This window comes from Pongo abelii, chromosome 9 (assembly GCF_028885655.2).
Source record: "Pongo abelii isolate AG06213 chromosome 9, NHGRI_mPonAbe1-v2.0_pri, whole genome shotgun sequence".
Classification (NCBI taxonomy): Eukaryota; Metazoa; Chordata; class Mammalia; order Primates; family Hominidae; genus Pongo; species Pongo abelii.
Genome location: NC_071994.2, coordinates 29,126,627 through 29,152,601, shown reverse-complemented (window position 1 = coordinate 29,152,601; position 25,975 = coordinate 29,126,627).

Here is a 25,975-nt window from a genome sequence, read left to right as displayed (position 1 = left end):
TTGGTACCTTTTCTAACTTTGGTGAAATTATTGTGAGGCAGAATATTTTAATGTGGCTACATATTTATTAATTCTAATGGTTATTCTCATCGTGTCTGGATTTTAAGGCTGATATTTTGGGCAAATTATTTTCAGCTATTTCTTCATATGACCTTGTATTCTGTTCATTCAGAGAATATAAACTGAGCACCTTGTCTAATGTAGACAGTATGCTAGAAACTAGGGAAATAGATGTAAAAGCCTAGTTGCTTCTTGCACTCCAAAGAACTCACTCTTCTGACAGTCACAGGCCCACAGGCAGACAATTGTATATGAAAAGTATTATGGGACTTCAGAGAGGATGCCAGTCAAGGCTTTCTAGAGGAATTGATATATCAGACAATAAAATATTCCCTAAAATAAAAAATCCATGGGTTGGGTGTGGTGGCTCATGCCTGTAATCCCAGCAATGTAGGAGGGCAATGTGGGCAGATCACTTGAGCCCAGGAGTGTGAGACTAGTCTGGGAAACATGGCGAAATCCCATATCTACTAAAAATATAAAAAATTAGTTAGGCATGGTGGTGTATGCCTGTAGTCCCACCTACCCAGGACATTGAAGTGGGAGGATCACCTGAGCCTGGGAAGTTGGGAGAGCAGTGAGCCTTATTGTGCCACTGTACTCCAGCCTGGGCAATGGAAGTAAGACCCTGTCCCACCCCCCTAAAAAAAATACATACATATATACATAGAGAGAGAGAGAGAGAGAGAGACATATAAGCATTAAGATATATTATGAAATATTTGCATTCCTTCACCCTTTAAAAACATGATTAACTACTATATGCCAGGATATTTAAAATTTTATGCTCTTATGGAGCTTGTGTTCTAATGGTGGGAGACAGACAACAAAAACATGAATACACAGCATATATTTATGGCTTAATAGTTTCAATGGGGAAAGGTAATAAATATTGGGACGAATAGGGGAGAATAGTGACTGTTCTCATAGAAAAATTATGAAAGATTTTGAGGCCAGGCATGGTGGCTCACGCCTGTAATCCAAGCCCTTTGGGAGGCTGAGGCGGGCAGATCACCCAAGGTTGGGAGTTCGAGATGAGCCTGGCCAACATAGTGAAACCCCGTCTCTACTAAAAATACAAAAATTAGCCGGGCGTGGTGGTGCACATCTGTAATCCCAGCTATTCAACAGAGTGAGACTGTCTCAGAAAAAAAAAAAAAAATTGAAGTGGGATAAAAGATTAGCGAGTATTCTATTTATGTAGCCTTTCAAGTTATCTCTGTCTTTCACTGCTTTTTAGCTAATTTAAAGTTTTATAAATCTTAGAGTACTGGTAATAATAAAAATAAAATGCATGAAAATACTATAGAACAAATGAACCTAACATATCCAGAGCACTCCACCCAACAGCACCAAGATGCACATTCTTCTCAAGTGCTCTTGGAATATTCTCCAAGATGGATCACATGCTAGGTCACTTGTTTTGTGAGAGATTTAAGAAGATTGAAATCATCCTAAGTATTTTTTTCTGAACACAATGAAGGAACTAAAAACCAGTGACAAAAGGAAAATGAAAAAAAAAAGCACAAATATATGGAAATTAAACAACAGACTTTTGAACAATCATTGGGTCAAAGTAAATATCAAAAGGGAAATTACAAACACTTCAATACAAATGAAAACAAAACAAAACTTACCCAAACTCATGGGGTGCAGCAAAAGAGGTAGTTAGAGAGAAGTTTGTGGAGATACCAAAAGGGAAGTTTATGGAGAAATATCTTCATTAAAAAAGAAAAAAGATCTCAAATAAGCAAACTAACTATACATCTCAAGGAGCTGGGAAAAAAAAGTTGAACTAAGCATAAAGTTATTAAAAGGGAGGAAATAATAAATATTAGAGCAGAAATAAATGAAAACAACAATAGAAAAACAATTTAAAAAGTCAATAAAACTGAGTTGGCTTTTTGAAAGGAAACAAAATTAACAAACTCTTAGGTAGTCTAAGAAAACGAGCGAAAGATTTTAATAAATAAAATGAGAAATAAAAGAGAAGACATTACAACATTTACTACGGAAATTAAATAAATTATATATATAATAAGAATTACTATGCGTAATTATATGACCACAAATTAGACAATCTAGAGAAAACAGAAAAAATCCTAGACACATACAATCTACTAAGACTAAATGAATAAGAAATAGGTGGGCTGTAATTCCAGCACTTTGGGAGGCCGAGGTGGGCTGATCACCCTGAGGTGAGGAGTTCAAGACCATCCTGGCCAACATGGAGAAACCCCATCTCCACTAAAAATACGAAAATTTGTTGGGCATGGTGGCATGTGCCTGTAATCCCAACTACTCGGGAGGCTGAGGCAGGAGAATCACTTGAACCCAGCAGGCAGAGATTGCAGTGAGCATTTGGCATTTTGTTTTAAGTGTGATAGAGAGAATTAGCAAGGGAGGGATTGAATTTTATTTGCCTTTGAAGAAAGACGACAGAGGATGTCCATGTTTACATGGATTTCAGGTAAAAATGGTGAAAGAAATGGCTGTAAGGAGACTATATTTGTCACTTACAAGAGCTATGATTGTAACTTAAGCTAGGGTGGTAATGAATGGAAAGAAGTAGTCTGATTGCATATTTTGAAAGAAGGATCATCAGTATTAATGAATGTGATATAAGAAAGAAAAAGAAAGGATTCAACAATGATTTCTAAATGTTTACTCTAACTGGGTGAATGATGGAGATATTTATTGATTAATAGGAGATTGATGAATTTAAAAAGATGTGTGGTGGTAATAAGAGTTTTGTCCTGGCTTTGTTAAACTTGAGATATACATTTGACTTCCAAGTATGGATGATGACTAAGTAATTGAATAGGAGTGAGGAGCTATGGACAAAGATGCACAAGTTGTGAATAAAACTTCTCAATATTGTGCATAAAACTTCTCACTACTGTGAATAAAACTTCTCACTATTGTGAAAATCAATACTATATATAAGAAAGATCAAGCCAGGAGCAGGGAAAATATGACTCAGGGAGTGAAAACAGAAACAGAAGGGAAAAAGGCATAGTATTAAGTCTTGGTACAACTCAATGTCGATGATTCATCAAAGCATACTGAGGAAGGCTTGACAGTGAAGTCGGAGGACAGGCAGGAAGGTGAAGTGTCCCGGATGTTGAGCGAAGCAGGTATTTCAAGAAGGAAGGAAAGCGTGATTATGTGCCAGTGCTACTGAGAGATCCAAGAAGAACATTTTTGGCTGTGATGATAAGAGACTCCCCCTCCCTTGTACCTGGTAGAGTTATTGGGATGAAAGTATAATGTGGTGGCCAGGCGCAGGGGCTCACCCCTGTAATCCCAGCACTTTGGGAGACCGAGATGGGCGGATCACGAGGTCAGGAGATCGAGACCATCCTGGCTAACACGGTGAAACCCCGTCTCTACTAAAAACACAAAAATTTAGCCAGGCGAGGTGGTGGGCGCCTGTAGTCCCAGTTACTTGGGAGGCTGAGGCAGGAGAATGGCGTGAACTCGGGGGGTGGAGCTTGAAGTGAGCCGAGATCGCACCACTGCACTCCAGCCAGGGCGACAGAGTGAGACTCCGTCTCAAAAAAAAAAAAAAAAAAAGAAAGAAAGAAAAAAGAAAGAAAGTGTAATGTGGTGACTACAGAGGGCAATTGGGCAGAGATTGTAGACAACACTTCTAGTGAGTTGTGTTTGTATTGCAGCATGAATTAGATTAGGAGACAGAGCTGGAGGTAGTAATTGTTTTTCTTCTTTAAGTGAGAAATATGACAGCATGTTTGTATGCTAATAAGAATAGTCTAGCACAAAGGGATGGTTGATCTCCCCTCTGTGATAACCCAATAATAAACTGGACAGATAGGTGGCGATGATTTGACAGTGGGTGTTGAAAACTGAGATTTTCATGGATAACAGTGATGTCTCATGTGGGAGGGGTGGCTGTCAAGAGGTGAAGGTTAATATTGTCAGCAGTAGTAAACCCAAAGAACTGAATAACAAGGGTGGAGGTGGAGAATATCGTTGAAATTTTTAGTCACTAAAATTGCCACAGAAGTAGTGCTGGAGAGGGAAATAGTGAACTAAATAATAAAATTTTCAAGAAAGGATGGGGAATGACTTGGGGGTTATTGGATAACCAACAAAGCATAGGATGTATCAGTGGTGTAGTGTGAGGTCCTGTCTTGTTAAGTGAATGGCATTTTCAAGCCAAGAAGTTTTCAAGGGAAAAGAAGGAAGACACCTACCTTAACTTCAACATCCTTACTAGAAGAAATGTCAGTATAGTCTCTGTTGGATGGGATTGCAGCCAGGTTTGAGATAGAACAAGCTGGTGACAGCAACACTAAGACAAAAGTTGGGAATATTACATTTTATCAGTGATAGCCCATGTAAGTTTGAGAGGGCACATTGCAAGGCTTTGAGAAATGAGAAAAGTGGAATCCCACATGTATTTAGTTCAGTGCCTAAGTAGAGACTTGGGAACAAAGTCCCAATGAGTCACAATTATTGGTAGAACAGGCGGATTCCTACCTTCTTTTATGTCTGTGGTCTCAGTGTAATTTTTAACGTGTTTCCTTGCACCGTATTTTTTTTTTTTTGGTATAAATTTAAGGGGAACAAGTGTTGTTACATGGACACATTGTGTAGTAGTGAAGTCTGAGCTTTTAAAGTAATCATCACCTAAATACTGTACATTGTAGCCACGAAGTAATTTCTCGTCCTTCACCCTCCTTCCACATTACCATCTTCAATAACTATTATTCCACCCTCTTGCCCTGATTTGGAAACCAAATTATAAAATGACCATATTTTTTTCTTTTCTTTTTTTTAATATACTTTTAAGTTCTGGGATACATGTGCAGCACATACAGGTTTGTTACATAGGTATACACGTGCCATGGTGGCTTGCTGCATCCACCAACCCATCATCTATATTAGGTATTTCTCCTAATGCTATCCCCCCAACCCCCGACAGGCCACAGTGTGTGATGTTCCCCTCCCTGTGTCCATGTGTTCTCATTGTTCAACTCCCACTTATGAATGAGAACATGCGGTGTTTGGTTTTCTATTCTTGTGTTAGTTTGCTGAGAATGATGGTTTCTAGCTTCATCCATGTCCCTGCAAAGGACATGAAATAATCCTTTTTTATGGCTGCGTAGTATTCCGTGGTGTATAAGTGCCACCCACATTTTCTTTTTTTCTTTTTTTTGAGACAGAGTCTCGCTCTGTTGCCCAGGCTGGAGTGCAGTGGCATGATCTTGGCTCACTATAACCTCTGCCTCCTGGGTTCATGCCTTTCTCCTGCCTCAGCCTCCCGAGTAGCTGGGACTACAGGCACCCACCACCATGCTTGGCTAATTTTTTGTATTTTCAGTAGAGATGGGGTTTCACTGTATTGGCCAGGATGGTCTTGATCTCCTGACTTTATGATCCGCCCGTCTCAGCCTCCCAAAGTGCTAAGATTACAGGCGTGAGCCACCGCGCCCAGCCAAGTGCCACATTTTCTTTATCCAGTCTATCATTGATGGACATTTGGGTTGGTTTCAAGTCTTTGCTATTGTGAACAGTGTTGCAATAAACATACTTGTGCATGTGTCTTTATAGCAGAATGATTTATAATCTTTTGAGTATATACCCAGTAATAAGTGAGTGAGGTGGGGATACAATCCAGATGGGATTTGTGCTGATATTCTCTTAGAAATGAGTGGGTAATCAGCTCTAATTACAACTTCTTTTTTATGATTTGTGCTGTCAGTGGCTAGTTTGCAATTAATAGTCTTACAGTATCAACACTAAGGAAGGGGCGGTCTCAGAAAAAGCACATGGAGTACTGGACTGTCCCTTGTGTGCTGTGATAGTCAGTGTAGGTAAGTCTGGTGCAGGTAGGTGTACTAGTCTTACTAGGAATTTATGACAATTGAATGATTGAAGTTGATATTACCTTTTAAAAAATGGTTTATCTGTAAGATTCTTTACTTGCTTGAAATGTTTTCTTATATTTTATCTGCTTCATAGAGACTATAATTAGTTGATTAGTATCTTCCCAAAATTCATATCTACCTAGAACCCCAGAATATGACTTTATTTGGAAACAGAGTCTTTGCAAATGTACTTACTTAAGAAGAGGTCAGGCTGGATTAGTGTGAGTTCTAAATCTACTGACCACATCTTTATAAAACAAAGAAGGTGAATATTCTAGAGACAGAGAAACAGAGAAAAGGTCATTTGAAGATGAATGTAGAGATTGGCATGATGCAGAAGCAAGCCCTGCAATGCAAGGATTCTTGGGAGCCAACAGAAGCTAGGAAGAGGCAAGGAAAGAATCATCCCTAGAGCCTACAAAGGGAGCATGACCCTGAATGCACCTTGACTTTGAACTTGCCTACAGAACTATAAAAGAATAAATTTCTGTTGTTTTGTGGTAAGATATTTGGGCCCCCTAGGAAACTAGTACAGAGATCAAGATAATTTTTTTATTTGGTCAAATCATTTGAATCCACATCATTTATTAGACAGGCTCTCTGTCTCAAGGTGAAAGGCAAGAGTTATATTTTCATATCTGTAAAGAAATTGCCAAACTGTTATTTTTAATGTAGTCTCCATTTCACCTTGCTATCTTCTGGAAAATGATTTATGGTGTAAACCCAGGATGTTGCTAGGTGAATTTAGTGTATTAATTAAGTTTCTTTCAGATACACCTTTAAAAAAAAGACTTATAGTCAATAATTCTTACATAATAGACATTTACTGCATACTATGGCTTTTGGGATAAATTAAAAGCTAAATGCTATAGAATGGGGAAATTTTTTACTCCAAATATCACCTGAATGATGGTATTTATAAGCCAATAAAATTTAGAGCTCTAATCCTAAATAAGTAACTATTCCTTGACACTGCTAAATAAGGAAAACAGAGTGTTCTTTTAATTACAAGAATATTTGCTTCTGAAAATCAGAGCATACTCACTTATAGGGGGTGGAGTTCTTGAGGCTATAATCAAGAAAATATATTCAAGAGCCATTGCAATTTGTAGGCAATGTGTCAATCAAATCAGAAAAAAACATGAAAATGTAAAACATGCCAATGCTAGAGGTGACATAATGTAGTTGTCAAGAAAAGCGAGATTCCTGATGTGTTTTAGTCCCTCTAGAAAGCAACCACATGTGTCTAAATTCAAAAGATCTGACAAACTACCACGGGTAACAAGATTAAACAAAATGGAAAAATAATTAATGACATGTCAGAAAATTCACCTTGAGAAAGGAACATCAATTTGGGGATTAGGGTCAGAAGTATAAGAAGGAAAAGGTACCTCAATAGGGCATAGTAGTGCTATCTTGAACAATGACTTAATGACATTGGGTGTCGACTTATTAATTAGATGCTGAGTAAAAATAATTGTTAGAAAATATAATTATATTTTCTGTCTCTCTATGTTATGAACTTTCATTACAACCGTAAGTAAGCAATAAGGGTTCTAGTTATTAAGATTGTGACTTTTTGTAAGATAATCAAATGTCTACAGCCAAATGAATTTATTGATGTAAATATACATTGTATGAACTGGCGTATTTCTTTAAAAATTACAATTGAATTTATAACACAAAAGTAAATAGGACTGATTCAATAACAGCAAATGACTAAATAAGCCTCGTTTTTTATATTGAGCAAACTCAGAGTAAATATTACCACAACTATGGAGAACAGTTAGAGAAAGAAGTGGTAAAGAAAAGGGGAGTGATAGACAACTTGAAAATGATAAGATTCATTTACTCTATAGTCCTTATTGTTCTCATCTAACATTCAATTAACAAGTATTTTTGAAACTTTTCTCACATTATTAAGAAAAAGATCACATAATTATGTGTCTGAGCATCTATTCACACACAGATAAAGATGTAAACTAATTGTACTCTGAATTAGAAGAAATTCTTACAGCAACTCCTACAGCATATTTTGATAAATTAAACAAACCACATACTATGTTATAAATATTTATTCCCTCCATGGGACTTGTGACTCTAAAAACTTTTTCTATTTTTCTATTCATATTTTAATTTACTTTAAAAAATTTTAATTATTATGGGTACCCGGTAGTTGAATATATACATGGGGTACATGTGATGTTTTGATAAAGGCATACAATGGGTAATGATCAAATCAGGGTAATTGGGGTATTCATTGCCTCAAACCTTTGTCTTTTTTTTGTATTAGACACATTCCAATTCCACTTTTCATTATTTTTTATTATTTACTTTTTTATTTTTTGAGGCAAGGTCTCACTCTGCCACCCATGCTAGAGTGCAGTGGTGCAATCACGGCTTACTGCAGCCTTGACCTCCTGGGCTCAAGCAATCCTCCCACCTCAGCCTCCCTAAGAGCTGGAAGGACAGGCACACACTACTACACCTGGCTAATTAAAAAAAAAAATTTGTAGAGACAGGGGCTTCTTATGTTGCCCAGGCTGGTCTGCAACTGCTGGGCTCAAATGATCCTCCCACCTTGCCCTCCCAAGCACTAGGATTTCAGGTATAAGTTACCCTATCTGGCCAAGTTATTTTTAAATATACAATAAGTTATCATTAATTTAATTTTTATTCACCATTTGATTAATGCAATAGATATTTTTTGACCACTTACTAAATGTTTAACATCCTTCTTCGTTCATGGACTACTTCAGTAAAAAATTAGTTTCCTATTCTCTAGATCTTAGATTTTAAAGTCACTGTTTTGAGACGGTTGCTTGGGAGTACAGCTTGATCTGCTTCAGACTGTAATGAGACCAAGCAATAAAATGTGTTGTGAAATTTCAGGGTAGTTTATTATACTAACATATATTCCCTACCCTGGTCAATATATGAATGCAGAGAATTTTTAACCTATAATTTTATAACCAACCAAATTCTTGTTTAAGGATGACAGCTTAATAATAAAAAACATCATCAGTTATATTAGACATCTGAATGACTAGCAAATGAAAACTCATTTTGAAAATACTCTTGAATGGAGTTTTAAAATAGCTAAATTCCAGTGAGCCAAGATCGCACCACTGCACTCCAGCCTGGAGACACAGCGAGACTCTGTCTCAAAAAAAAAAAAAAAAAAAAAAGCTAAATTCAAGAAATTTTAATAGAGATATGGGATTGAAGGTTAATCAAAGGGTTTATGAACACTTACTGCTGTCCAAAAGACTCATTCCAAAGCAAGACATTCCACAACAACCTAGAAAACAAAATTTGGATAATATCAGTATGGTAGTGATAGGTAAAATGAGAACATGTTCTAGTAACCATATGGTTGTACAATATATATATTGATAAGGATAATAAATTAGTGGGTAAGTATAACTATAAGTGTTAAATTAAGAGAAATCATCGGGCTGGGTGCAGTGGCTCACGTTTGTAATCCCAGCACTTTGGGAGGCCAAGGCTGGTGGATTGTTTGAGCCCAGGAGTTTGAGACCAGCCTGGGTAACATAGAGAAACTCATCTCTATAAAAAATAAAAAATTTAGCTGAGTGTGGTAGTACATACCTGTAGCCCTAGCTACTTGGGAGGCTGGGATGAGAGGATTGTTTGAGTCTGGGAGGATGAGGCTATGTGGTGAGCTGAGTGATCATGCCACTACACTCCAGCCTTGGTGACAAAGTGAGACCCTGTCTTAAAAAAATCAGTCAATAAATAAAGCAATGATCAAGATCAATAATAGAGAAAAAATTATACAGATTTTAAGACAGACAAAACTACAGCCAGCCAATAGATAAGGAAACAAGGAAGAAGCAGAAACAGTGATCAAAAGTAAGATCTCGTATACAAGCACTTACAGTAAATATAGAACAAACAAATTTGTTAGGTAAAACAGAAGTCTCTCATTTTAGTTTAAAAAGATTTAACAATATGTTGAATAGTTTTGTTAAAAGAAAAAATAATCCAAGGAATAAAACTGGAAAATTGAAAATTTATAATATAGGATAAAAATAGCAAACATGAAAGAAAAAAATCCTGGATTTCTAATTGTTACAGGTAATAATATTTTTTCATATAAAAATCAGTGAAAACGAAATAGAAAATAGTAAATGAAACAACTGAACAAGCACATAAAATCATCATCAACCTAAAGGCAAATAACAAAATATCATATATCAAGCATAAACTGACTGAGCTCCAGAGAAAAACAAATAAATCAAGTGTTTTGAAATAGTTTCAAATATTTAACACACTGCTCTCAGAAACTAGTGCATAGTGAAGATGAAAAAAACTGGAAAGATCAAAGACATGAATAACAGTGTGAGATTAATCTTTTAGTTTTATTTACAATTCTATACTTGCTAATAATGTATTTGTCCTCTCAGACACTATAGTTTTTATTTCTCAGAAGTTCAATTGGATCATTTGTATATCTTCAATGTCCACTTAATATGTTCGACATTTTACCTTTATCTTCAACAAACAAAATATAGTTATAATAACTGTTTTAATCTCCTTTCTTATTAAATCTATCATCAGATACATACCTACTATAGTTTAGATAGAATCATTTTTTGTCATTATAGAGATTCTTCCTGTTACTTTCCATGTGATACAGTTTTTGATCGAATGCTAAATATTCAATCAAAAACTATATGTTACATTTGTGGTACAGAATATTTTTTCATTGAAATAAATATTTTGAGTTTTGTTATGAGATGCAGTTAAACTAATTGCAAACACTTTTTTTATCTTTTCAGGTCTTTTTTTTTTAAGCTTAATCCAACTTACAGCTGTAATTAGTCTATGAATCCCCGATAGTGAGTCAAAACCCTTTTTGGTAGTCTAACTGATGTCCCTGACTTATGAGGTTTCCCATCATGGTTGTTGGAAGCAGGCACTATTCCTGGCCCTTTATGAGGCCTGAGCATGGTTTCTCTAATCCTTTTGGGTTGTTCTTTTCATGAATTGAGGAAAGCTCCATTTCTTCCATTTAACTTCTCTTGGAGTTGCCTGCCCTTCACTTTAATTTGGAAATCTTTTTAAGACAGTGAGCTAGGGCCATCAAAAAATAAGACTCACCTCATTTGTTTCCATCTCTCAGGGATCACTATTTTTCATTGACCAGCATCCAAATATCTTGGATGCTATAATTTCATACATTTCCTCTGGCTTTATGGTTGTTTGAGTCATGTGAGTTAACCTGGTCCCTGGTACTATACCTTGTTCAGCAGCTGGAAAAATGAGGATAATACTATGTTTATTTAGAAAACATTATTTCTTGCATTATTTTTATTTCTTTTCATTTGAAATGATTTGATACTTAGAAAGTTTGTAAAACTAGTACAACCTTTCCTTTCTAATTTGGAAGTTACCGTGACATCATGCTTCACTGCCTCTGAAAATCTGAGTGTGTCATTTCTACAAGCAAAAATATATTCTTGCATAGCAATAATAAAACATCAAAACCAAGAAATTGATATGATGCTTTATTATAATAATAGCAGCAGACTCTGTTTAAGTTTTCAAACTGTGCCAATAACTCATTTATAGAAAAACGTGCCAATGAGGTTTATTTCTGCATTTAATTGTTATGTTTTTAATTTCTTTCTGTCCTTGACTTCACCCTATTCTTGACTTTCATAACCTTTATACTTTTAAAGATGATAAACCATTTATTTTGTGAAATATGTTTCAATTTGTATTATGATTTTCCTCATGATTTGATTCAAGTTATTCACATTAGGCAGGAAAATCAAACAAATGATGTTGCGTCCCATTCATTGTAATATATCATCAGGTGGTAAATAATTTCAATTTGTCCTATCATGAATGAGTAAACATTCATCACTTGTGTTAAGATAGGATTTTCCAGGTTCTTCCATTTTAGGTAGCCTATTTTCCCTTTCAATTAGTACATATTTTGTAAGGAGGTACTTTGAGACTACGTAAATTTCCTGTACTGACCAAACATACACCCACTGGATTTAATACCACAGATTTTTCTTGGCTGAATTAATTTTTACCATGATGATTTCTGCATCATGATTATTGTAAGGTTGTCATTTTTTTTACACAGTTAATCGTTAGGATTATACAACAAGGAAGAGCTTCTCTTCTTCTATTTATTTATGACTCTATTTTTCAAACCAATAAGGACTCACGGTTTTCTACTTACTTCAATGATTTTTAATTCATTCCTATTATGACTTAATTTGCTGTTCAAATTATTCTGGATTTGGTCAGTGTGTTCCCTTTCAAGACTATTCTAGGCCAGTCATATATTTTTCTTGTTCCAATCCTGAAATTATCCATTTATCATAGCCTTGGTGCCTTTAGTGGAGAATAAGATTTAGAAACAAAGATTTATTTGCAAGTGTGATCATTGTTATAGGGGTGTTACTCTTCCTAGGCTTTCTTAGAGGAAAGAGTTGGAGAATATATATGTGTATCTACATGTATATCTCTCTATGTCAATCAATTTAGATATCACAATCCATAAATTCACTCTGATACTTCTAATTTGAATCAAAAACCAAACAGTCAATTTTTGTTTCTTCCTTTCCATGTTTGTATTTTTCTTCTCTCACAGTAAAAAACCTGATTCTGATATTCTGATATCATATATATACATGCGTATATATATGGGTGTATATATCATATAGATGTATATATTATATATATACACATACATTTATATATGATATACACATATACATACATTCATACATATTATATATATATATTTAATCACATGCACCTTCTCCCCAATATATCCAATCTTCCATCACTGCCTGCATCTCCTCCCCCACCTGCACACACAAACTGATGTCTTCTTCATCCTACTCAGGACTTTCACTCTTGCAGCCGCCGCCAAATTCCTGGATGGCCACTCTTCATCCTGCTCTGTTTCAATCACCTTGCAACTGGTTGTTAAAATGCCCTCCTCACTCTGCTTGAGCTCTGACCTCCACTGTCGACAACTGGCATTGAAGATATTCTTTTCTGAGGCAGTCTTTTCACCACATTCAGGCCTTTACTTTGAATACCAGGCTGACACAGTTGCCATCGCTTCCTCAAACAGCGCCCATCTTCACTCTAATACAGCTCCAAACCTCGCCCAACCTGCTGCCTTCCCTCCTCCATGTGGAGAGCCACCGTACTTGACACCCCTAAGGAATACCTTTTAGACTGACTTTTTCAGGCAAAGAGGAAAGAAATAAGGAAAAAAGGAAGATAGCAAGGTACAGAAGGAAGGAGGGATAGGGGAAGAAGATAGCATGTTTATTTTAAAAACATTAGCCTAGTCAGTTGCTTTAAACACTCATGTAAACATTTAAGTCATATTGACCAAAGAGCTCTGAAGCTAAAAATAACTATAATACTTTCTCAAGTACACTAAGTGTTTATTCCATCCATTTTCCAAAGAGGTCCTGAAGTAGTCTCTTTGAATATTTATTGTGTGTCTCCAATAACACATTAAGATCTGTAAAAAAATCTTCTTTGTATCTGTACAACCTAACAGAGATACATCAAATATATGAAGAAGAAGAAAAGGAGAACACAATATTGTTAAGTAGAAAGAACACTCAAACAATATTATATAAAGTTATTTATTGTGTCATTGAACAAGAAAATGTGAAACCACAAAACCACTGGAAGGGCAGGGATGTGGTCACATTCTGACACTATCCATAAGCAAGGATTCAACTGTTGCTGCATATTTTACCTCCATTTTCATATTTTCAGCTCTCTTCATTTTGGCATTAAATTTTTCTTACTAAAGACAGGCTCTTTTTCACATCTCAGAAAACCTATATTCCTGAATTATTTTTTCCATCCAAGAACCCAAACCACAAAGAAGAGAACTCTTAAACTCATTTTCTAATTTGAAAAATTAAAAGACTAATTGCTCCAGCTAGATTCAGGTAATTATTTCTGACCACTGTGACCTAGGTTTTACAAACAGGTTGGCCTCTAAATTAATAAGATAGACAAAGAAAGCAGAAGTTCCCAGAAGAAGACATAGGGGTGGATGCAGGTAAGATATCCCTCAGATGTCTACTCAAGGGCTTTTCATTTCCTGCTACAGAAATTAAATTAGATAACTAAGAGTATTATTCTTCATATAAAACTATCTTGAAATAGCTCTATTCAGAAGCCATGCTCATTCTCATTCTAACTCATTAACTTATGCTTTCAAATTGATTGAATACCTATTAAAACCATATTTTCCAATATATTTCAAATTATGGTCTTATTTTTTTCTCTTGTTTCATTGCTCTGTAACCATTGAACCAATATTGTTGTTAAACTAAGATTTAGAATTCATAAGAATTTCCTCACAAAGTTGTTTATTTATGCTTAGTCTTCCTTAGAAAATATTTTTTGCTTTAATTATGACTCTGAAATTAAGTAATTGAGAGCTTTCAAAGATTAATTGGTGCTTTCTATCTAATTCTTTTCAATTTAAAAGGATCCAGAAGCTCTGTGGTCTTCATGAAGTCCAGAAACTTATAATAACATCCAAAAGCTTCAACAATCTCTAGTATTAACTTCAAAAGCTTAAAAAAAACCTAAGAGCTAGCCTCTATTTTCTTAAAATAAATTCCTTTTTTCTACTTGCACTTCATCAATTTTGTTTTGGTAACTTGAATCCAGAGAAGCTAATTTAATGTTAATAACTAGTTCCCATTATACCTGGGCTGACTTTGTAGATTCAAGACTTATAAATATTCTAAGACAACTTGAATTTGTAACCACCCAATGGGTTCACCTTGCTCGCTGCCTAGACAGAGGTGATTTATCAAGACAGGGAATTGGAATGGAGAAAGAGTGATTCATGCAGAGCTGGCTATGTGGGAGGCTGGAGTTTTATTATGACTCAAATCAGTCTCCCCTAGCATACAGGGATCTGAGTTTTTAAAGATAATTTGGCAGGTAGGTGTTGGGAAGTATGGAGAGCTCAGGTTGGAGATGGAATCACAGGGGCAGTGGAAGTGAGGTTTTCTTGCTATCTTCTCTTCCTGGGTGGTATTGCAGAACTGGTTGAGTCAGATTACCAGAGTGATGTCAGGTGATCCATCAGAGTACAGGGTCTGCAAAATGTCTCAAGCACTGATCTTAGGTTTTACAATAGTGAAATTATCCCCAGGAACAATTTGAGGAGGTTCGGACTTGCAGCCAGAGGCTGCACGAGCCCTAAACAGTAATTTCAAATGTTGTAGCTAATGTGTTAGTCCTACAAAGGCAGACTGGTCCCAAAGCAAGAAGGGGGTTTCAGGAAAGGGCTATTATCAATTTTGTTTCAGAGTCAAACCATAAACTGAATTCATTCCCTAGGTTAGTTCGGCCTATGCCCAGGAATGAACAAGGACAGCTTAAATGTTAGAAACAAGATGGAGTTTGTTAGGTCCAATCTCTTTCACTATCATAATTTTCTTAGTTACAACTTTTGCAATGGCAGTTTCAGCTTGTGTTTAAAATTCTGCCTTCTGGGTATTATTCTGAACTCTTATCTGGTATTTTAAGACCTGATTTATGATCCAGAATAAAGACTTAGGTCTAATTCTCATTAATGCAGCCTCCCGTTGACCCTGCCTTGTCCCTTGCAGCTCTCAGTGTCTCTCTCAGAACAATCATTTAAACCTAAAAGACCCCAGGACAGAAAGAGATATCTCATTTCCAAATGAGGGGCAAAAAATAAAGCTCTATGTAAACGTAGGTGAGTTTTCATAACAGTAAAATGCTATGAGAACTAGGATAATTTTTAGGAAAAAATATAAAGGAAAAAATGATAAATAAGAAAATTCTCGAAAAAAAGATGTAAGAATAAGCATTTTCATGAAAATATTATCTATCCTTGACTTTCATGATTTTCTTTTTTAAAAGGTATTTATTGAAAATTGAGTCTCTCCTATTGAGTAAAAAATTAAAGAGAAAAAACTGATTAATTTGTTGGTGAATATACATATTAAATGGGAGCGAGTAATATTTATTTGATAATTTGCAATTTTCTAATGTCTGGTGACATATTCTCAAAGAAGAATACAATTATCTCTGATTATATTGAAATGCTAATAAAACACAAACTTAGTAAGTTAGATGTCATTAGAAAGCAATCATCCTTATTTGTTTTAAAAGCTGTTTACATATTTACATATTTCCCTTCAATTTTACAAGGGAAATTAAATGATTTCATAAAAGAGATGAATCAACTTTGATACATTATAACAATTTCTTATTTTAAAATATGGTATCAAAAATATGGTATCAAGTGTCCAAGATTCTCTGCCAAGTTTGGAAGTCCTCAATATGGGTAGGTGCTGTTATGAAAGTAATATGGAAATAAAGACTAAGTGACTGATGATTTACTTGGAGTTTTCTAGCCAAATTGATCCCATGACATTTACCTTAAAAGTTTTTCTTTCCCCTTCCAAATATAAGTGCTTATTGAGGCAATTATTAGCAGAATAACTATTTATTGAACATTTTATAGAAAACGCTGTGCTGGTCAATTTGAAAAGGGAAGAAGTCTGAAGTGAATTAATTCATCTAAATACACATTGATAAACAACAATATTACAGAGAATGAAATGAGAGGGTTTTAAAGAATCTGCAGACACATTGGTTTAAGAAATAAGAGGAAGAATAACACAACTGAAGAAGATAAAAGTGAAAAAAAAGCAAGTTTAGTGTTGGTCTTTGAAATACAAATGAGATTTCTGGGCAAGAATATGTTAAGATAGGAATTTCTGGCAGGATTGATGTTTCAAATGCGAAAAAATACAAACAGAGCAAGGATAACAATAAGTACATCCTTTTGACTAGAGTGTAAGACGATTGAATAAAATGCAAGAAGGAAAATAAAACGCAGATAAACAGGGGTTCTTTTATCCTAAAAACACTCTTCAATTTGTAGCTATAACACTAAAACTCTGTTTTAGACTAATAGTTGATAAAGTATGGCCTGGCCAAATCTGGCTCACTACCTGTTTTTTGTTAGTTTTATTTTGTTTTGTTTGGAGTACAACTATTTACTTACATATTGCACATAGCTGGTTTGGAACTACAATGGCAGACTTGAGTAGTTGCAATAAAGACAACATGTCCTGCAAAGCATGAAATATTTACTATCTGGCCCTTTAGAGAAAATGGCTATTGAACAGTGTCCTAGATTTCCGTGCAATTGTAAATTATGGACTTGGTAGTAGATGTCAGAATAGCTATGTGGTGTGCTGAAGTTACAGCATAAGATTAAAAGGCAATCCATGAAAATTATTATGCAATACACCATGATAGCATTATACATCCCTTAGCAAGTTTGTTACTTTTTCAGCACCAAACACAAAGAATGGCTTTAAAGAAGAATCACACAATTGTATTCTCATGCATTCTCAACCACGTTTGAGTCCTAAAAGATGTCTTCTAAAAAAGAGAATGCTGACTCTTTTACTGTCTAGATTTTAGAGGTCATAGAAATACTATTATTTCCTAATAGCTATATCATGACTTTTACGTTAATTTAAAGATAATAAAGGTGTATGTGAAAAAGAAAGTTATTTTTCAAAGATAGTGTCTCCTCATTTGCAGTTAAAGTAAGGATCATTTGAACTCTAGATCCTCTAAGGTATAATTTGCACTGGTTGCATTTGCCTGCTTTGAAAATTTGTCTTTCCCCCAGTGCCATCAGCTCACTTTGATCATCAGTTCTCACACTTCTGAAAGCTTCCATTCTCACCATATAGTACTGAATCTTGCATGTGTATAGCACAATTTGGGGCTAGTCAGCAATGAGGCCCTGGGGATATTGTCTTTGTGATGCAGAGTTACAGCTCTTCGGAGTCCATTTTCAAGGTGAACTAGGCTCCTGTGGTTAGGTATTTCCCTCCTTCAGAACTGCTTCTAGGCCTTATGTAAGATTGCTTCTGTGTCCCTCAGAAGACCCCTGTGGGTTCTACAAAGAAGAGCTTAAAGACTAAAATAATGTTATAGGTTAAATGTGTATTTAGGACTAGTTTATGTAAGGGGCAGAAACATTAAAAACAAAACAAAATCACAATCATAAGTACAAGTAGTTGGGTTTGATGATACTAGACTGAAATAATTCTCTCAAAGCCTATTTGAACTCAATTAAAAGATCTCATTGTTATTTTCAGTGTTTTAAGAACTGCTCCTTTGGCAGTTTGTAGAATGTCAGCAAAATTTAGTAGGCACATTTTGGAGGAGGATATTCTCTCTATGTATATTTATTTATATACACACACATGTAAATATAATATGTATAATAAATATACCAATGTTTACATATACCAATGATTACTATTATTACAATATGTACTATACTAATATATATTAATATATGTTAGATATATTAGTGAATACATAATTAGCCAGGTGTGGTGGTACATGCCTATAGTCCAAGCTACTCAGGGTGCTGAGGTGGAAGGCTTGCTTGAGCCCAGGAATTTGAGACTGCAGTGAGCCATGATCAAGCTACTGCACTCCAGCCTCAGCAACAGAGGGACACTCCGTTTCATAGAGAAAACAAAAAAAGTAAGCTAGGAATTTATATGGGAAAAATACTAGCAAAGTATTGTGGGGGGCTCAAAAGACAGATAGATTATATTGTTCTAGTTGTGAGTTTATGTTTAGTTGTGAGAATCAGAAATACTTTCTGGGGAAGTTTCATTCTAAAATAAAACTTGGAGGATAAAAGATTTCAGCCAACTATTGGTAGTTGGAGAACTCTCAAGTGAAATACCCAGAAAGCATGAGGAAAAAATGCATGACATCAAGAAAGCTCAGAACTCTAACTATTCCTATTTTTACACCTTGTAAAGTAGGCAAGGGCAGTTGTATGAAATAAATGTGGAGGGACTAGATTGGTGTCAAATTGTAGTGGTTGGAATTTGTATGAGGTACTGAAGGGTTTTGAGCAAGAAAGATCTGAATTGTGCTTTAGACAGGTTACTTTGATGAAAACAGCAGGTGAAAAGAAAAAAGAGGGGAGAGGAAAAGAAACTAGAATTTCTAGTTAGTGAGTAGACCACAACAGTACTCCAATAAAGGAGTAAAAATGATAAACATAACAATAGCCAAATACTACTGAGTTTTTTATATGATCTAATTGCTACTGTAAGTTCTATATATATGTTGATTTAATTTATTCTAAAATCAATCATATGACCTAGGTACTATTTTAACCACATTTTACATATGAGGAGTCTAAAACATAAAAAATTACCCTGGTTTGCCTAAGCTTAAACAACTTATAAGTACGTAAACTTGAGAAACTCTGAAGTTGTAAACATTAACTTAGTTAATATTTGTGGACTGGATGAATAAAAGGATTAAGAGTTGGAGCAACATAAGCTACAAATTTTCTTCTTCTTCCCACTAAATTGTTATTGTATTAAACCATATTTTATTAATAAAAAATTAGATGATACTATTTTTCTTTAAATGTAGAGATAAATTCTCCCTCACAGAAGGGAAAAACACATCCTCACTTCAACCTAAAGAAATGATATTTTGATCTACTTTTGTCCTGTAACACTTCATATTAACTTTTTCAAATATCAATGTTAAAAATTGCGATTTTTTTTAAACTTGCCTATGTAGCAAGCATTGTCCTTGGTATGGAGAGCATTTTATTTATTTAACTGTTGTTAGGTTAGTAGAATGTAAAAAAGGGAAGATGTGTGTATTAGTCAGTTTTCACACTGCTATAAAGACATACCTGAGACTGGGTAATTAATAAAAGAAAGAGGTTTAATTGACTCACAGTTCTGCATGGCTGGGGAGACCTCAGAAAACTTACAATCAGGGAGGAAGGGGAAGAGGCACATCTTACATAGTAGCAGGCAAGAGAGAGCCAGCAAGAGCAGGGAAAACTGCCTTATAAAACCATCAGATCTTGTAGGAATTCACTCACTATCATGAGAACGGCATGGGGTAAAAATACCCCATGATCCAATCACCTCCCACCTGGTCTCTCCCTTAGTACATGGGGATTATGGCGATTACAATTCCAGATGAGATTTGGGTGGGGACACAGAGCCAAACCTATCAACTTGTGTTCCAGTATAATCATTAACTAAATTTATGATCATTTATTTAGCAGGTCATATGAACAGAGACATAAAAGAAAGCTAGCATAATCATCATGCACTCTACTAATTTTCTTCGTTTTTCTACTGAATTGGTGTTTGCAAATCCTGAAAATTACCATAATGGTAAATTATTGCTTTTCCATTAAAGCACTAGGTTCAGTGACCACTTTTAAAAAACTCTGTGATTTTAATATTTTTATTCCATTTACAGACTATTCTAGGAAGCCAACATGCTTTTTCAGATCTGACTTCTTTTCAAACAGAATGCTGGTAAAGATAGAGCTAGTAGTAGTGAAAATAAAAACCACTGGATCAAGTGATTTTTTTTTAAGTTATAGTTATGGTAAATAATGTGACATTTGCCCATGTTACTCCTGGTGACTTAACTTAGATCTCTATCTATAATAAAGAAGAATTAAAGAAGCACAGATCAAAGAATATAAGTAGTAGAATGCAACTTTTCTAATGTCACAAATAATTACGATTCAATAATGAACTTAGATATCTGAGGAATCCTTTTGAGCAATAGAGGATTTTCATTTGTGGAAGAAGGGGTTTTAATATATGAACCAAAGTCAGTAGTTTCATTTTGTCTACCTAATAGCCTATTTTTAAAAAATTTTATGGACTCGGGCTGGAGAATATATCTCAATGATGTTAGAAATGTATTTTACCTATTCACATTCTGACTCCTGAAGTAGGCCGGTTACCCGAAGATCCTCATCCCACCTTCCCCTCATAGTATGTGTTCAAGGGATCAGATCTGTTCCTTGACTCAGGGATTGCTTTGGAAAGAAACAGATGCAGGAAACCACCTGTAATAACCAAAGGACAAGCCAATGTTTGTTTAGCAGTGAAATGCAGGTGTCACAAGAGGGTGTCAAGTCCACGTATCCTTAATAGGATTATAATGCAAGTACTGTACTATCCTATGAAGAACTTTATTGCAGACTCAGGGAGTGGGTTGTCAGTACTAATAATTGCAACAACATATCTTAAAGGCACTATTCCTTTTGCCAATACGTTCACAATATAAAGACATAGTAGACACTGATTTTGGAGATTTATCTTCCGTTGGGAGACAATACTTGCAATGACTCTCTTAAATTTCTGCACATGAGCTAAACAAGAGGCATTTGATGCTTTTGGCAAACTATCTTTTCAAGGATGTTTTTAATAGCAGACAGCTTTGAAGACAGAGATAACATCTCCATCCGAGGCAGAGCGCAGACTTGTTTCCTGAAGGGTATGATAAAGATATTCTCTCCCTTTGGGACAAACTTTAGGCACATTTGCTAGAAGCTCCAAAAGATCCAGGTTTCTTAAATTCAGGGTTCCTGGACTGTGATACAAATAGACTCCATGTACACAAACTTTTCCTCCTCACGCCTGTGGAACTTGAGGGCTAAGGGGACCAGTGAGAACATGAAGCTTATGCTGTCTGCTGTTGTCATGATTAATAAAGTACTTTACCTCTGACTCAGCATCCATGAAGCTTGGCCAGGCTAACTTTTTATCTTACAGGTTGGAAAAAATTTTAGTCTTAATATTTTTTATTTATTTACTATTTATTTATTTTGGATGTTTTTTTCTAATTAGAGAAGCAGTATTTTCTTAGTGCAGAGAATTTGAAAAAGAGATAAAAGGAAGAAGAAAAAATTACAATCTCTACAACAAGAAGCATAATAATTTGATTCTAGTTCAAATTTCAATATTTTTATGTGTACACGTATATATTAGGTAATCATGTTAATAGCATAAATTGCATTTTCTAAACTGCTTTTGTCCTTTAAATTATATGAATATTTCTGTGTCATTAACTTTTTGAACATGACTTTGAATATCTGCTTAGTATTTTTTCATTACAACTAAATGATTATTTACATAACCATTCTATTATTGAATATTTAGGTTATTTTGATATTTTAGCTATTAAAAATAATTCTACAATGAGCATTCTTTTTATACTCTTAATGTGCTTCCTTTATTTACCTTAAAAAATCTACAAGGGAAAATTGCTGGTTTTCAGCAATTTCTTGTTGGATTTTTTTTTTTCATGTGTACTTTGGTTCTCTCGTTATTGAGCCAGAAAATTCACACAATCAGAACCTGCAAAGAAGGCTATTTCTCTCATCCTTAACCTGATTAGACTCTTTCTCTACCTGGGGTAAATGGATTTTGTGGTTTTCTTCTTCTGTGAGTGTTGATCTGTTTTACAGATTTCACCAATTATCCTTTCACCTACCCTTCAGTCAGGAAATAACACATGGAGGTGTGTCCAAATTTTTTTCCAGTTCTCTGGGCTCTTCAGGAGGTTTCAATGCATTAAAAATATAAAGTCAGACATATGTGGAAGGTACATTTACTCCAGGGTCTTGTCAAAATCTACTTTTAAATTCCCCAAGTTTTTAACATTTTTAAATAGCTACAATTAATAAGTCAGTTGTAGCAATTTGTTTTCTCACAGCCTCAGAATGGGTAAGTTGTTTATTATCCTAGAATTAATGTTGTGATAATTGTGCTTTATCAAGTTGAATATTTGTTCTAGATAATAACAGAAAATCTCCATCAGAAATCTATCTACCTGGGGAGTGCTCTCATTTTGTGAGGTATGATTTAGACCCTAATATACAGGATCTATTTTTACACTTGCATTAAATTCAAAATATCAGTCACTTTGCCTCTTTCCAAATCAAGCTCTATAATATGGCTGATATCATTTTGGTGTAATAGACTGCTTGTCCATAAGCAAATTATACATAAAACTTAAGTTAGATATTTCTTTCTAAAAAGTGAGGAATAGAAAGACTAAGCACCTATTCAGCTTTGTATATTTGCATACCTGTATCTGAATGAATATTAAGTGAAGTGAATGATTAAATGTCTACAACAAGTAAAGAACAAAAGCTCTTCTCTTGTGGTGCAAAATAAATGAACACAATCCAACTTTTTCATTTGTTTGTAGCCTTGTTCAAAGGCTTTGGGCTCTTTCCAGGATTCCCACTTAGAAAAGACAAATAACAAAAAGTAAACAGGCAAATAAAATATATGAAGAAATAAAAGTAAACAAACAAATATCTCCTGGGTAGATCATGAATTGTTAGCTTTGGTAAAGTAATTCTCTCCGAAAACAATCTCTACTTTTCACTTATACTTTAAAAAATGGAGTCTAAAAATTTCTGGCTATTATAATATGAGTAATAAGAATATTTCTTCTCTGTGTCTCATGTATACCAAAGACTCTGGCACTATAAGATACTAAAACATATTTAAAGAATTAATGAATTAATTAGTGTTCTGAATCAAGGAATGATGAATGAATTATGGCTGTATGTTCTTATGATGCTGCAAAATATGAATGCATTAGGTCAAAGAAAGCATCATACCAAGCAAAGTTAAATAGGCAAGGAAGTTTTTTTTTTAACTTCTATTTTAGGTTCAGGGGTACATGTGCAGGATTGTTATATAGGTAAAACTGTGTCATGGGGGGTTGTTGTACAGATTATTTCATCACCTAGGTACTGAGTACCCAATAGTTATTTTTTTCTGATCCTCTCCCTCCTCCTGTTACAGTAGGTAGCTAGTCAGGCACGAGCAGGGCTGGAGAGGGCTCCACCAACACCCCACCAGGAATGTCAGGAGACCATCAGGTGATGGTCAGGTGATTGTTAACTGTCTCTCTAAAATAATAATTGACTTCAGCCAGCAGCAGGGAAAAGCAGTCTCCCAATAGATAGAAAAACCTGAAACTGGTGATCAGCAGCTTCCTCATAAGATCTCAGGAGTTGGGTGAGTGGGCTCAAGCATGTGCATTAAGGGAGAAAATGGCGACATTTAACTTTGACCTTCCAGGGATATTGACTGGTAATGGAAGGATGCCTCAAGTGAGCATGCATACAACTACAGTAAACACACTGCACATGCTCACCTCCCATGTGCTAGCAGGCCATTGCACATGCAGACAGCCCACCACAAGTGAAGAATCAGGAGAGAAGGGATGCAAGATCCCAGAAGTATGCCAACATATAAAACCCCAAGTCAAAAGGTCAAACTGCACACTTGATCTCTGAAGTCACCTTCTTGGCCTTCTTCCAAGTGTACTTTACTTCCTTTCATTCCTGTTCTAAAGCTTTTTAATACACTTTCACTCCTGCTCTAAAACTTGCTTCAGTCTCTCCTTCTGCCTTATGCCCCTCCATTGAATTCTTTCTTCTGGGGAGGCAAGAATTGAGGTTTGCTGCTAGTAACACCCCATCCTCCACCCTCAGGTAGTACCCAGTGTGTGTTATTTTCATCTTTGTGTCCAGGTGTTTGCATCACTTAGCTCCCACTTGTAAGTGAGAATATGTGGTATTTAGTTTTCTATTCTTGTGTTAGTTTTCTCAGGAAAATGGCCTTCAACTCTCTCCATGTTCCTGCAAAGGACATGTTCTCATTTGTTTTTAATTGCTGCATACTGTTCCATGACATATACGTACCACATTTTCTTTATCCAGTCTACCATTGTTGGGCATTTGGGTTGATTCCATGTCTTTGCTATTATGAATAGTTCTGCAGTGCATATATGTATGCATGTGTCTTTATGGTAGAACAGTTTATATTCCTTTAAGTATATACCCAGTAATGAGATTGCTGAGTCAAATGGTATTTCTGTTTTTAGCTTTCTGAGGAATTGCTATGCTGCTTTCCATGATGATTTAACTAATTTACACCCCCACCAATAATGCATAATATTCCCTTTCCTCTGCAACCTTGCCAGCATCTGCTATTTTTTTGGCTTTTTAATATTAGCCATTCTCACTGGTATAAGATGGTATCTCATTGTGATTTTGATTTGCATTTCTCTAATGATCAGTGATATTGAGCTTTTTTTCATATGCTTGTTGAACACATGTATCAACATGTGGTCTTCTTTTAAAAAGTGTCTGTTTGTGTCCTTTGTCTACTCCCCTTTTTTTTTTGAGATGGAGTTTCACTCTTGTTGTCCACTTCATAATAGGGTTGTTTGCTTGTTTCTTGTAAACTTGTTTAAGTTACTTATAAATGCTGGATATTAGACCTTTGTCAGATGCAAAATTTGCAAATATTTTTTTCCATTCGGTAGGTTGTTTATTCCATTTTTTTTCCATAGCAGAGGCTCTTTAATTTGAATTCACTTGACAATTTTTGCTTTTGTTACAATTCCTTTTGGTGTCTCATCATGAAGTCTTTGCCAGTTTCTATGTCCAGAATGGTATTGCCTAGGTTGTCATCCAGGGTTTTTATAGTTTTGGGTTTTGCATTTAAATCTTTTATTCATCTTGAGTTGCATTTTTGCATGGTATGAGGAAGGGGTCCAGTTTCAATCATCATCTACATATAGTTAGCCATTTATTCCAGCACCATTTATTAAACAGGGAATACTTTCCCCATTGATATTACGATAAAGAAAAAAGGCTAGAACTCATTTTGAGCTCAACTCTGCTGAAACCAAAGACAAGAGGTGTTTCTTTTCCTTCCATTCCTTTTCCTTTTCTTTTCTTTCATCATTTTTTTTAAGTACTGGGTTGCACTAGTGGAAAACTTAGGGGGAGGTTGATCCAGGGATATACTGAGCACTATAAATTATTCCCAAGTTTACTCATGCTTTTCTCTGTGATTAGGCCTTTCATGTTTGCTAATTGGAGCCCACTGAAATTATGTTGCTACCCTAACAGAGACTGGGAGGTAGTGATCTTGTCTTCTTTGATGATTCCATTTCTAAGAGATCATTCCTAGGTCATTCAGAAACATATCCCAAGGTCATAAAACTGGTAAGAGTCATATAAAAATATTTACATTATCTCAAAGAGGCAGAGAAAGAATTTACAAGTTTTATAAAGT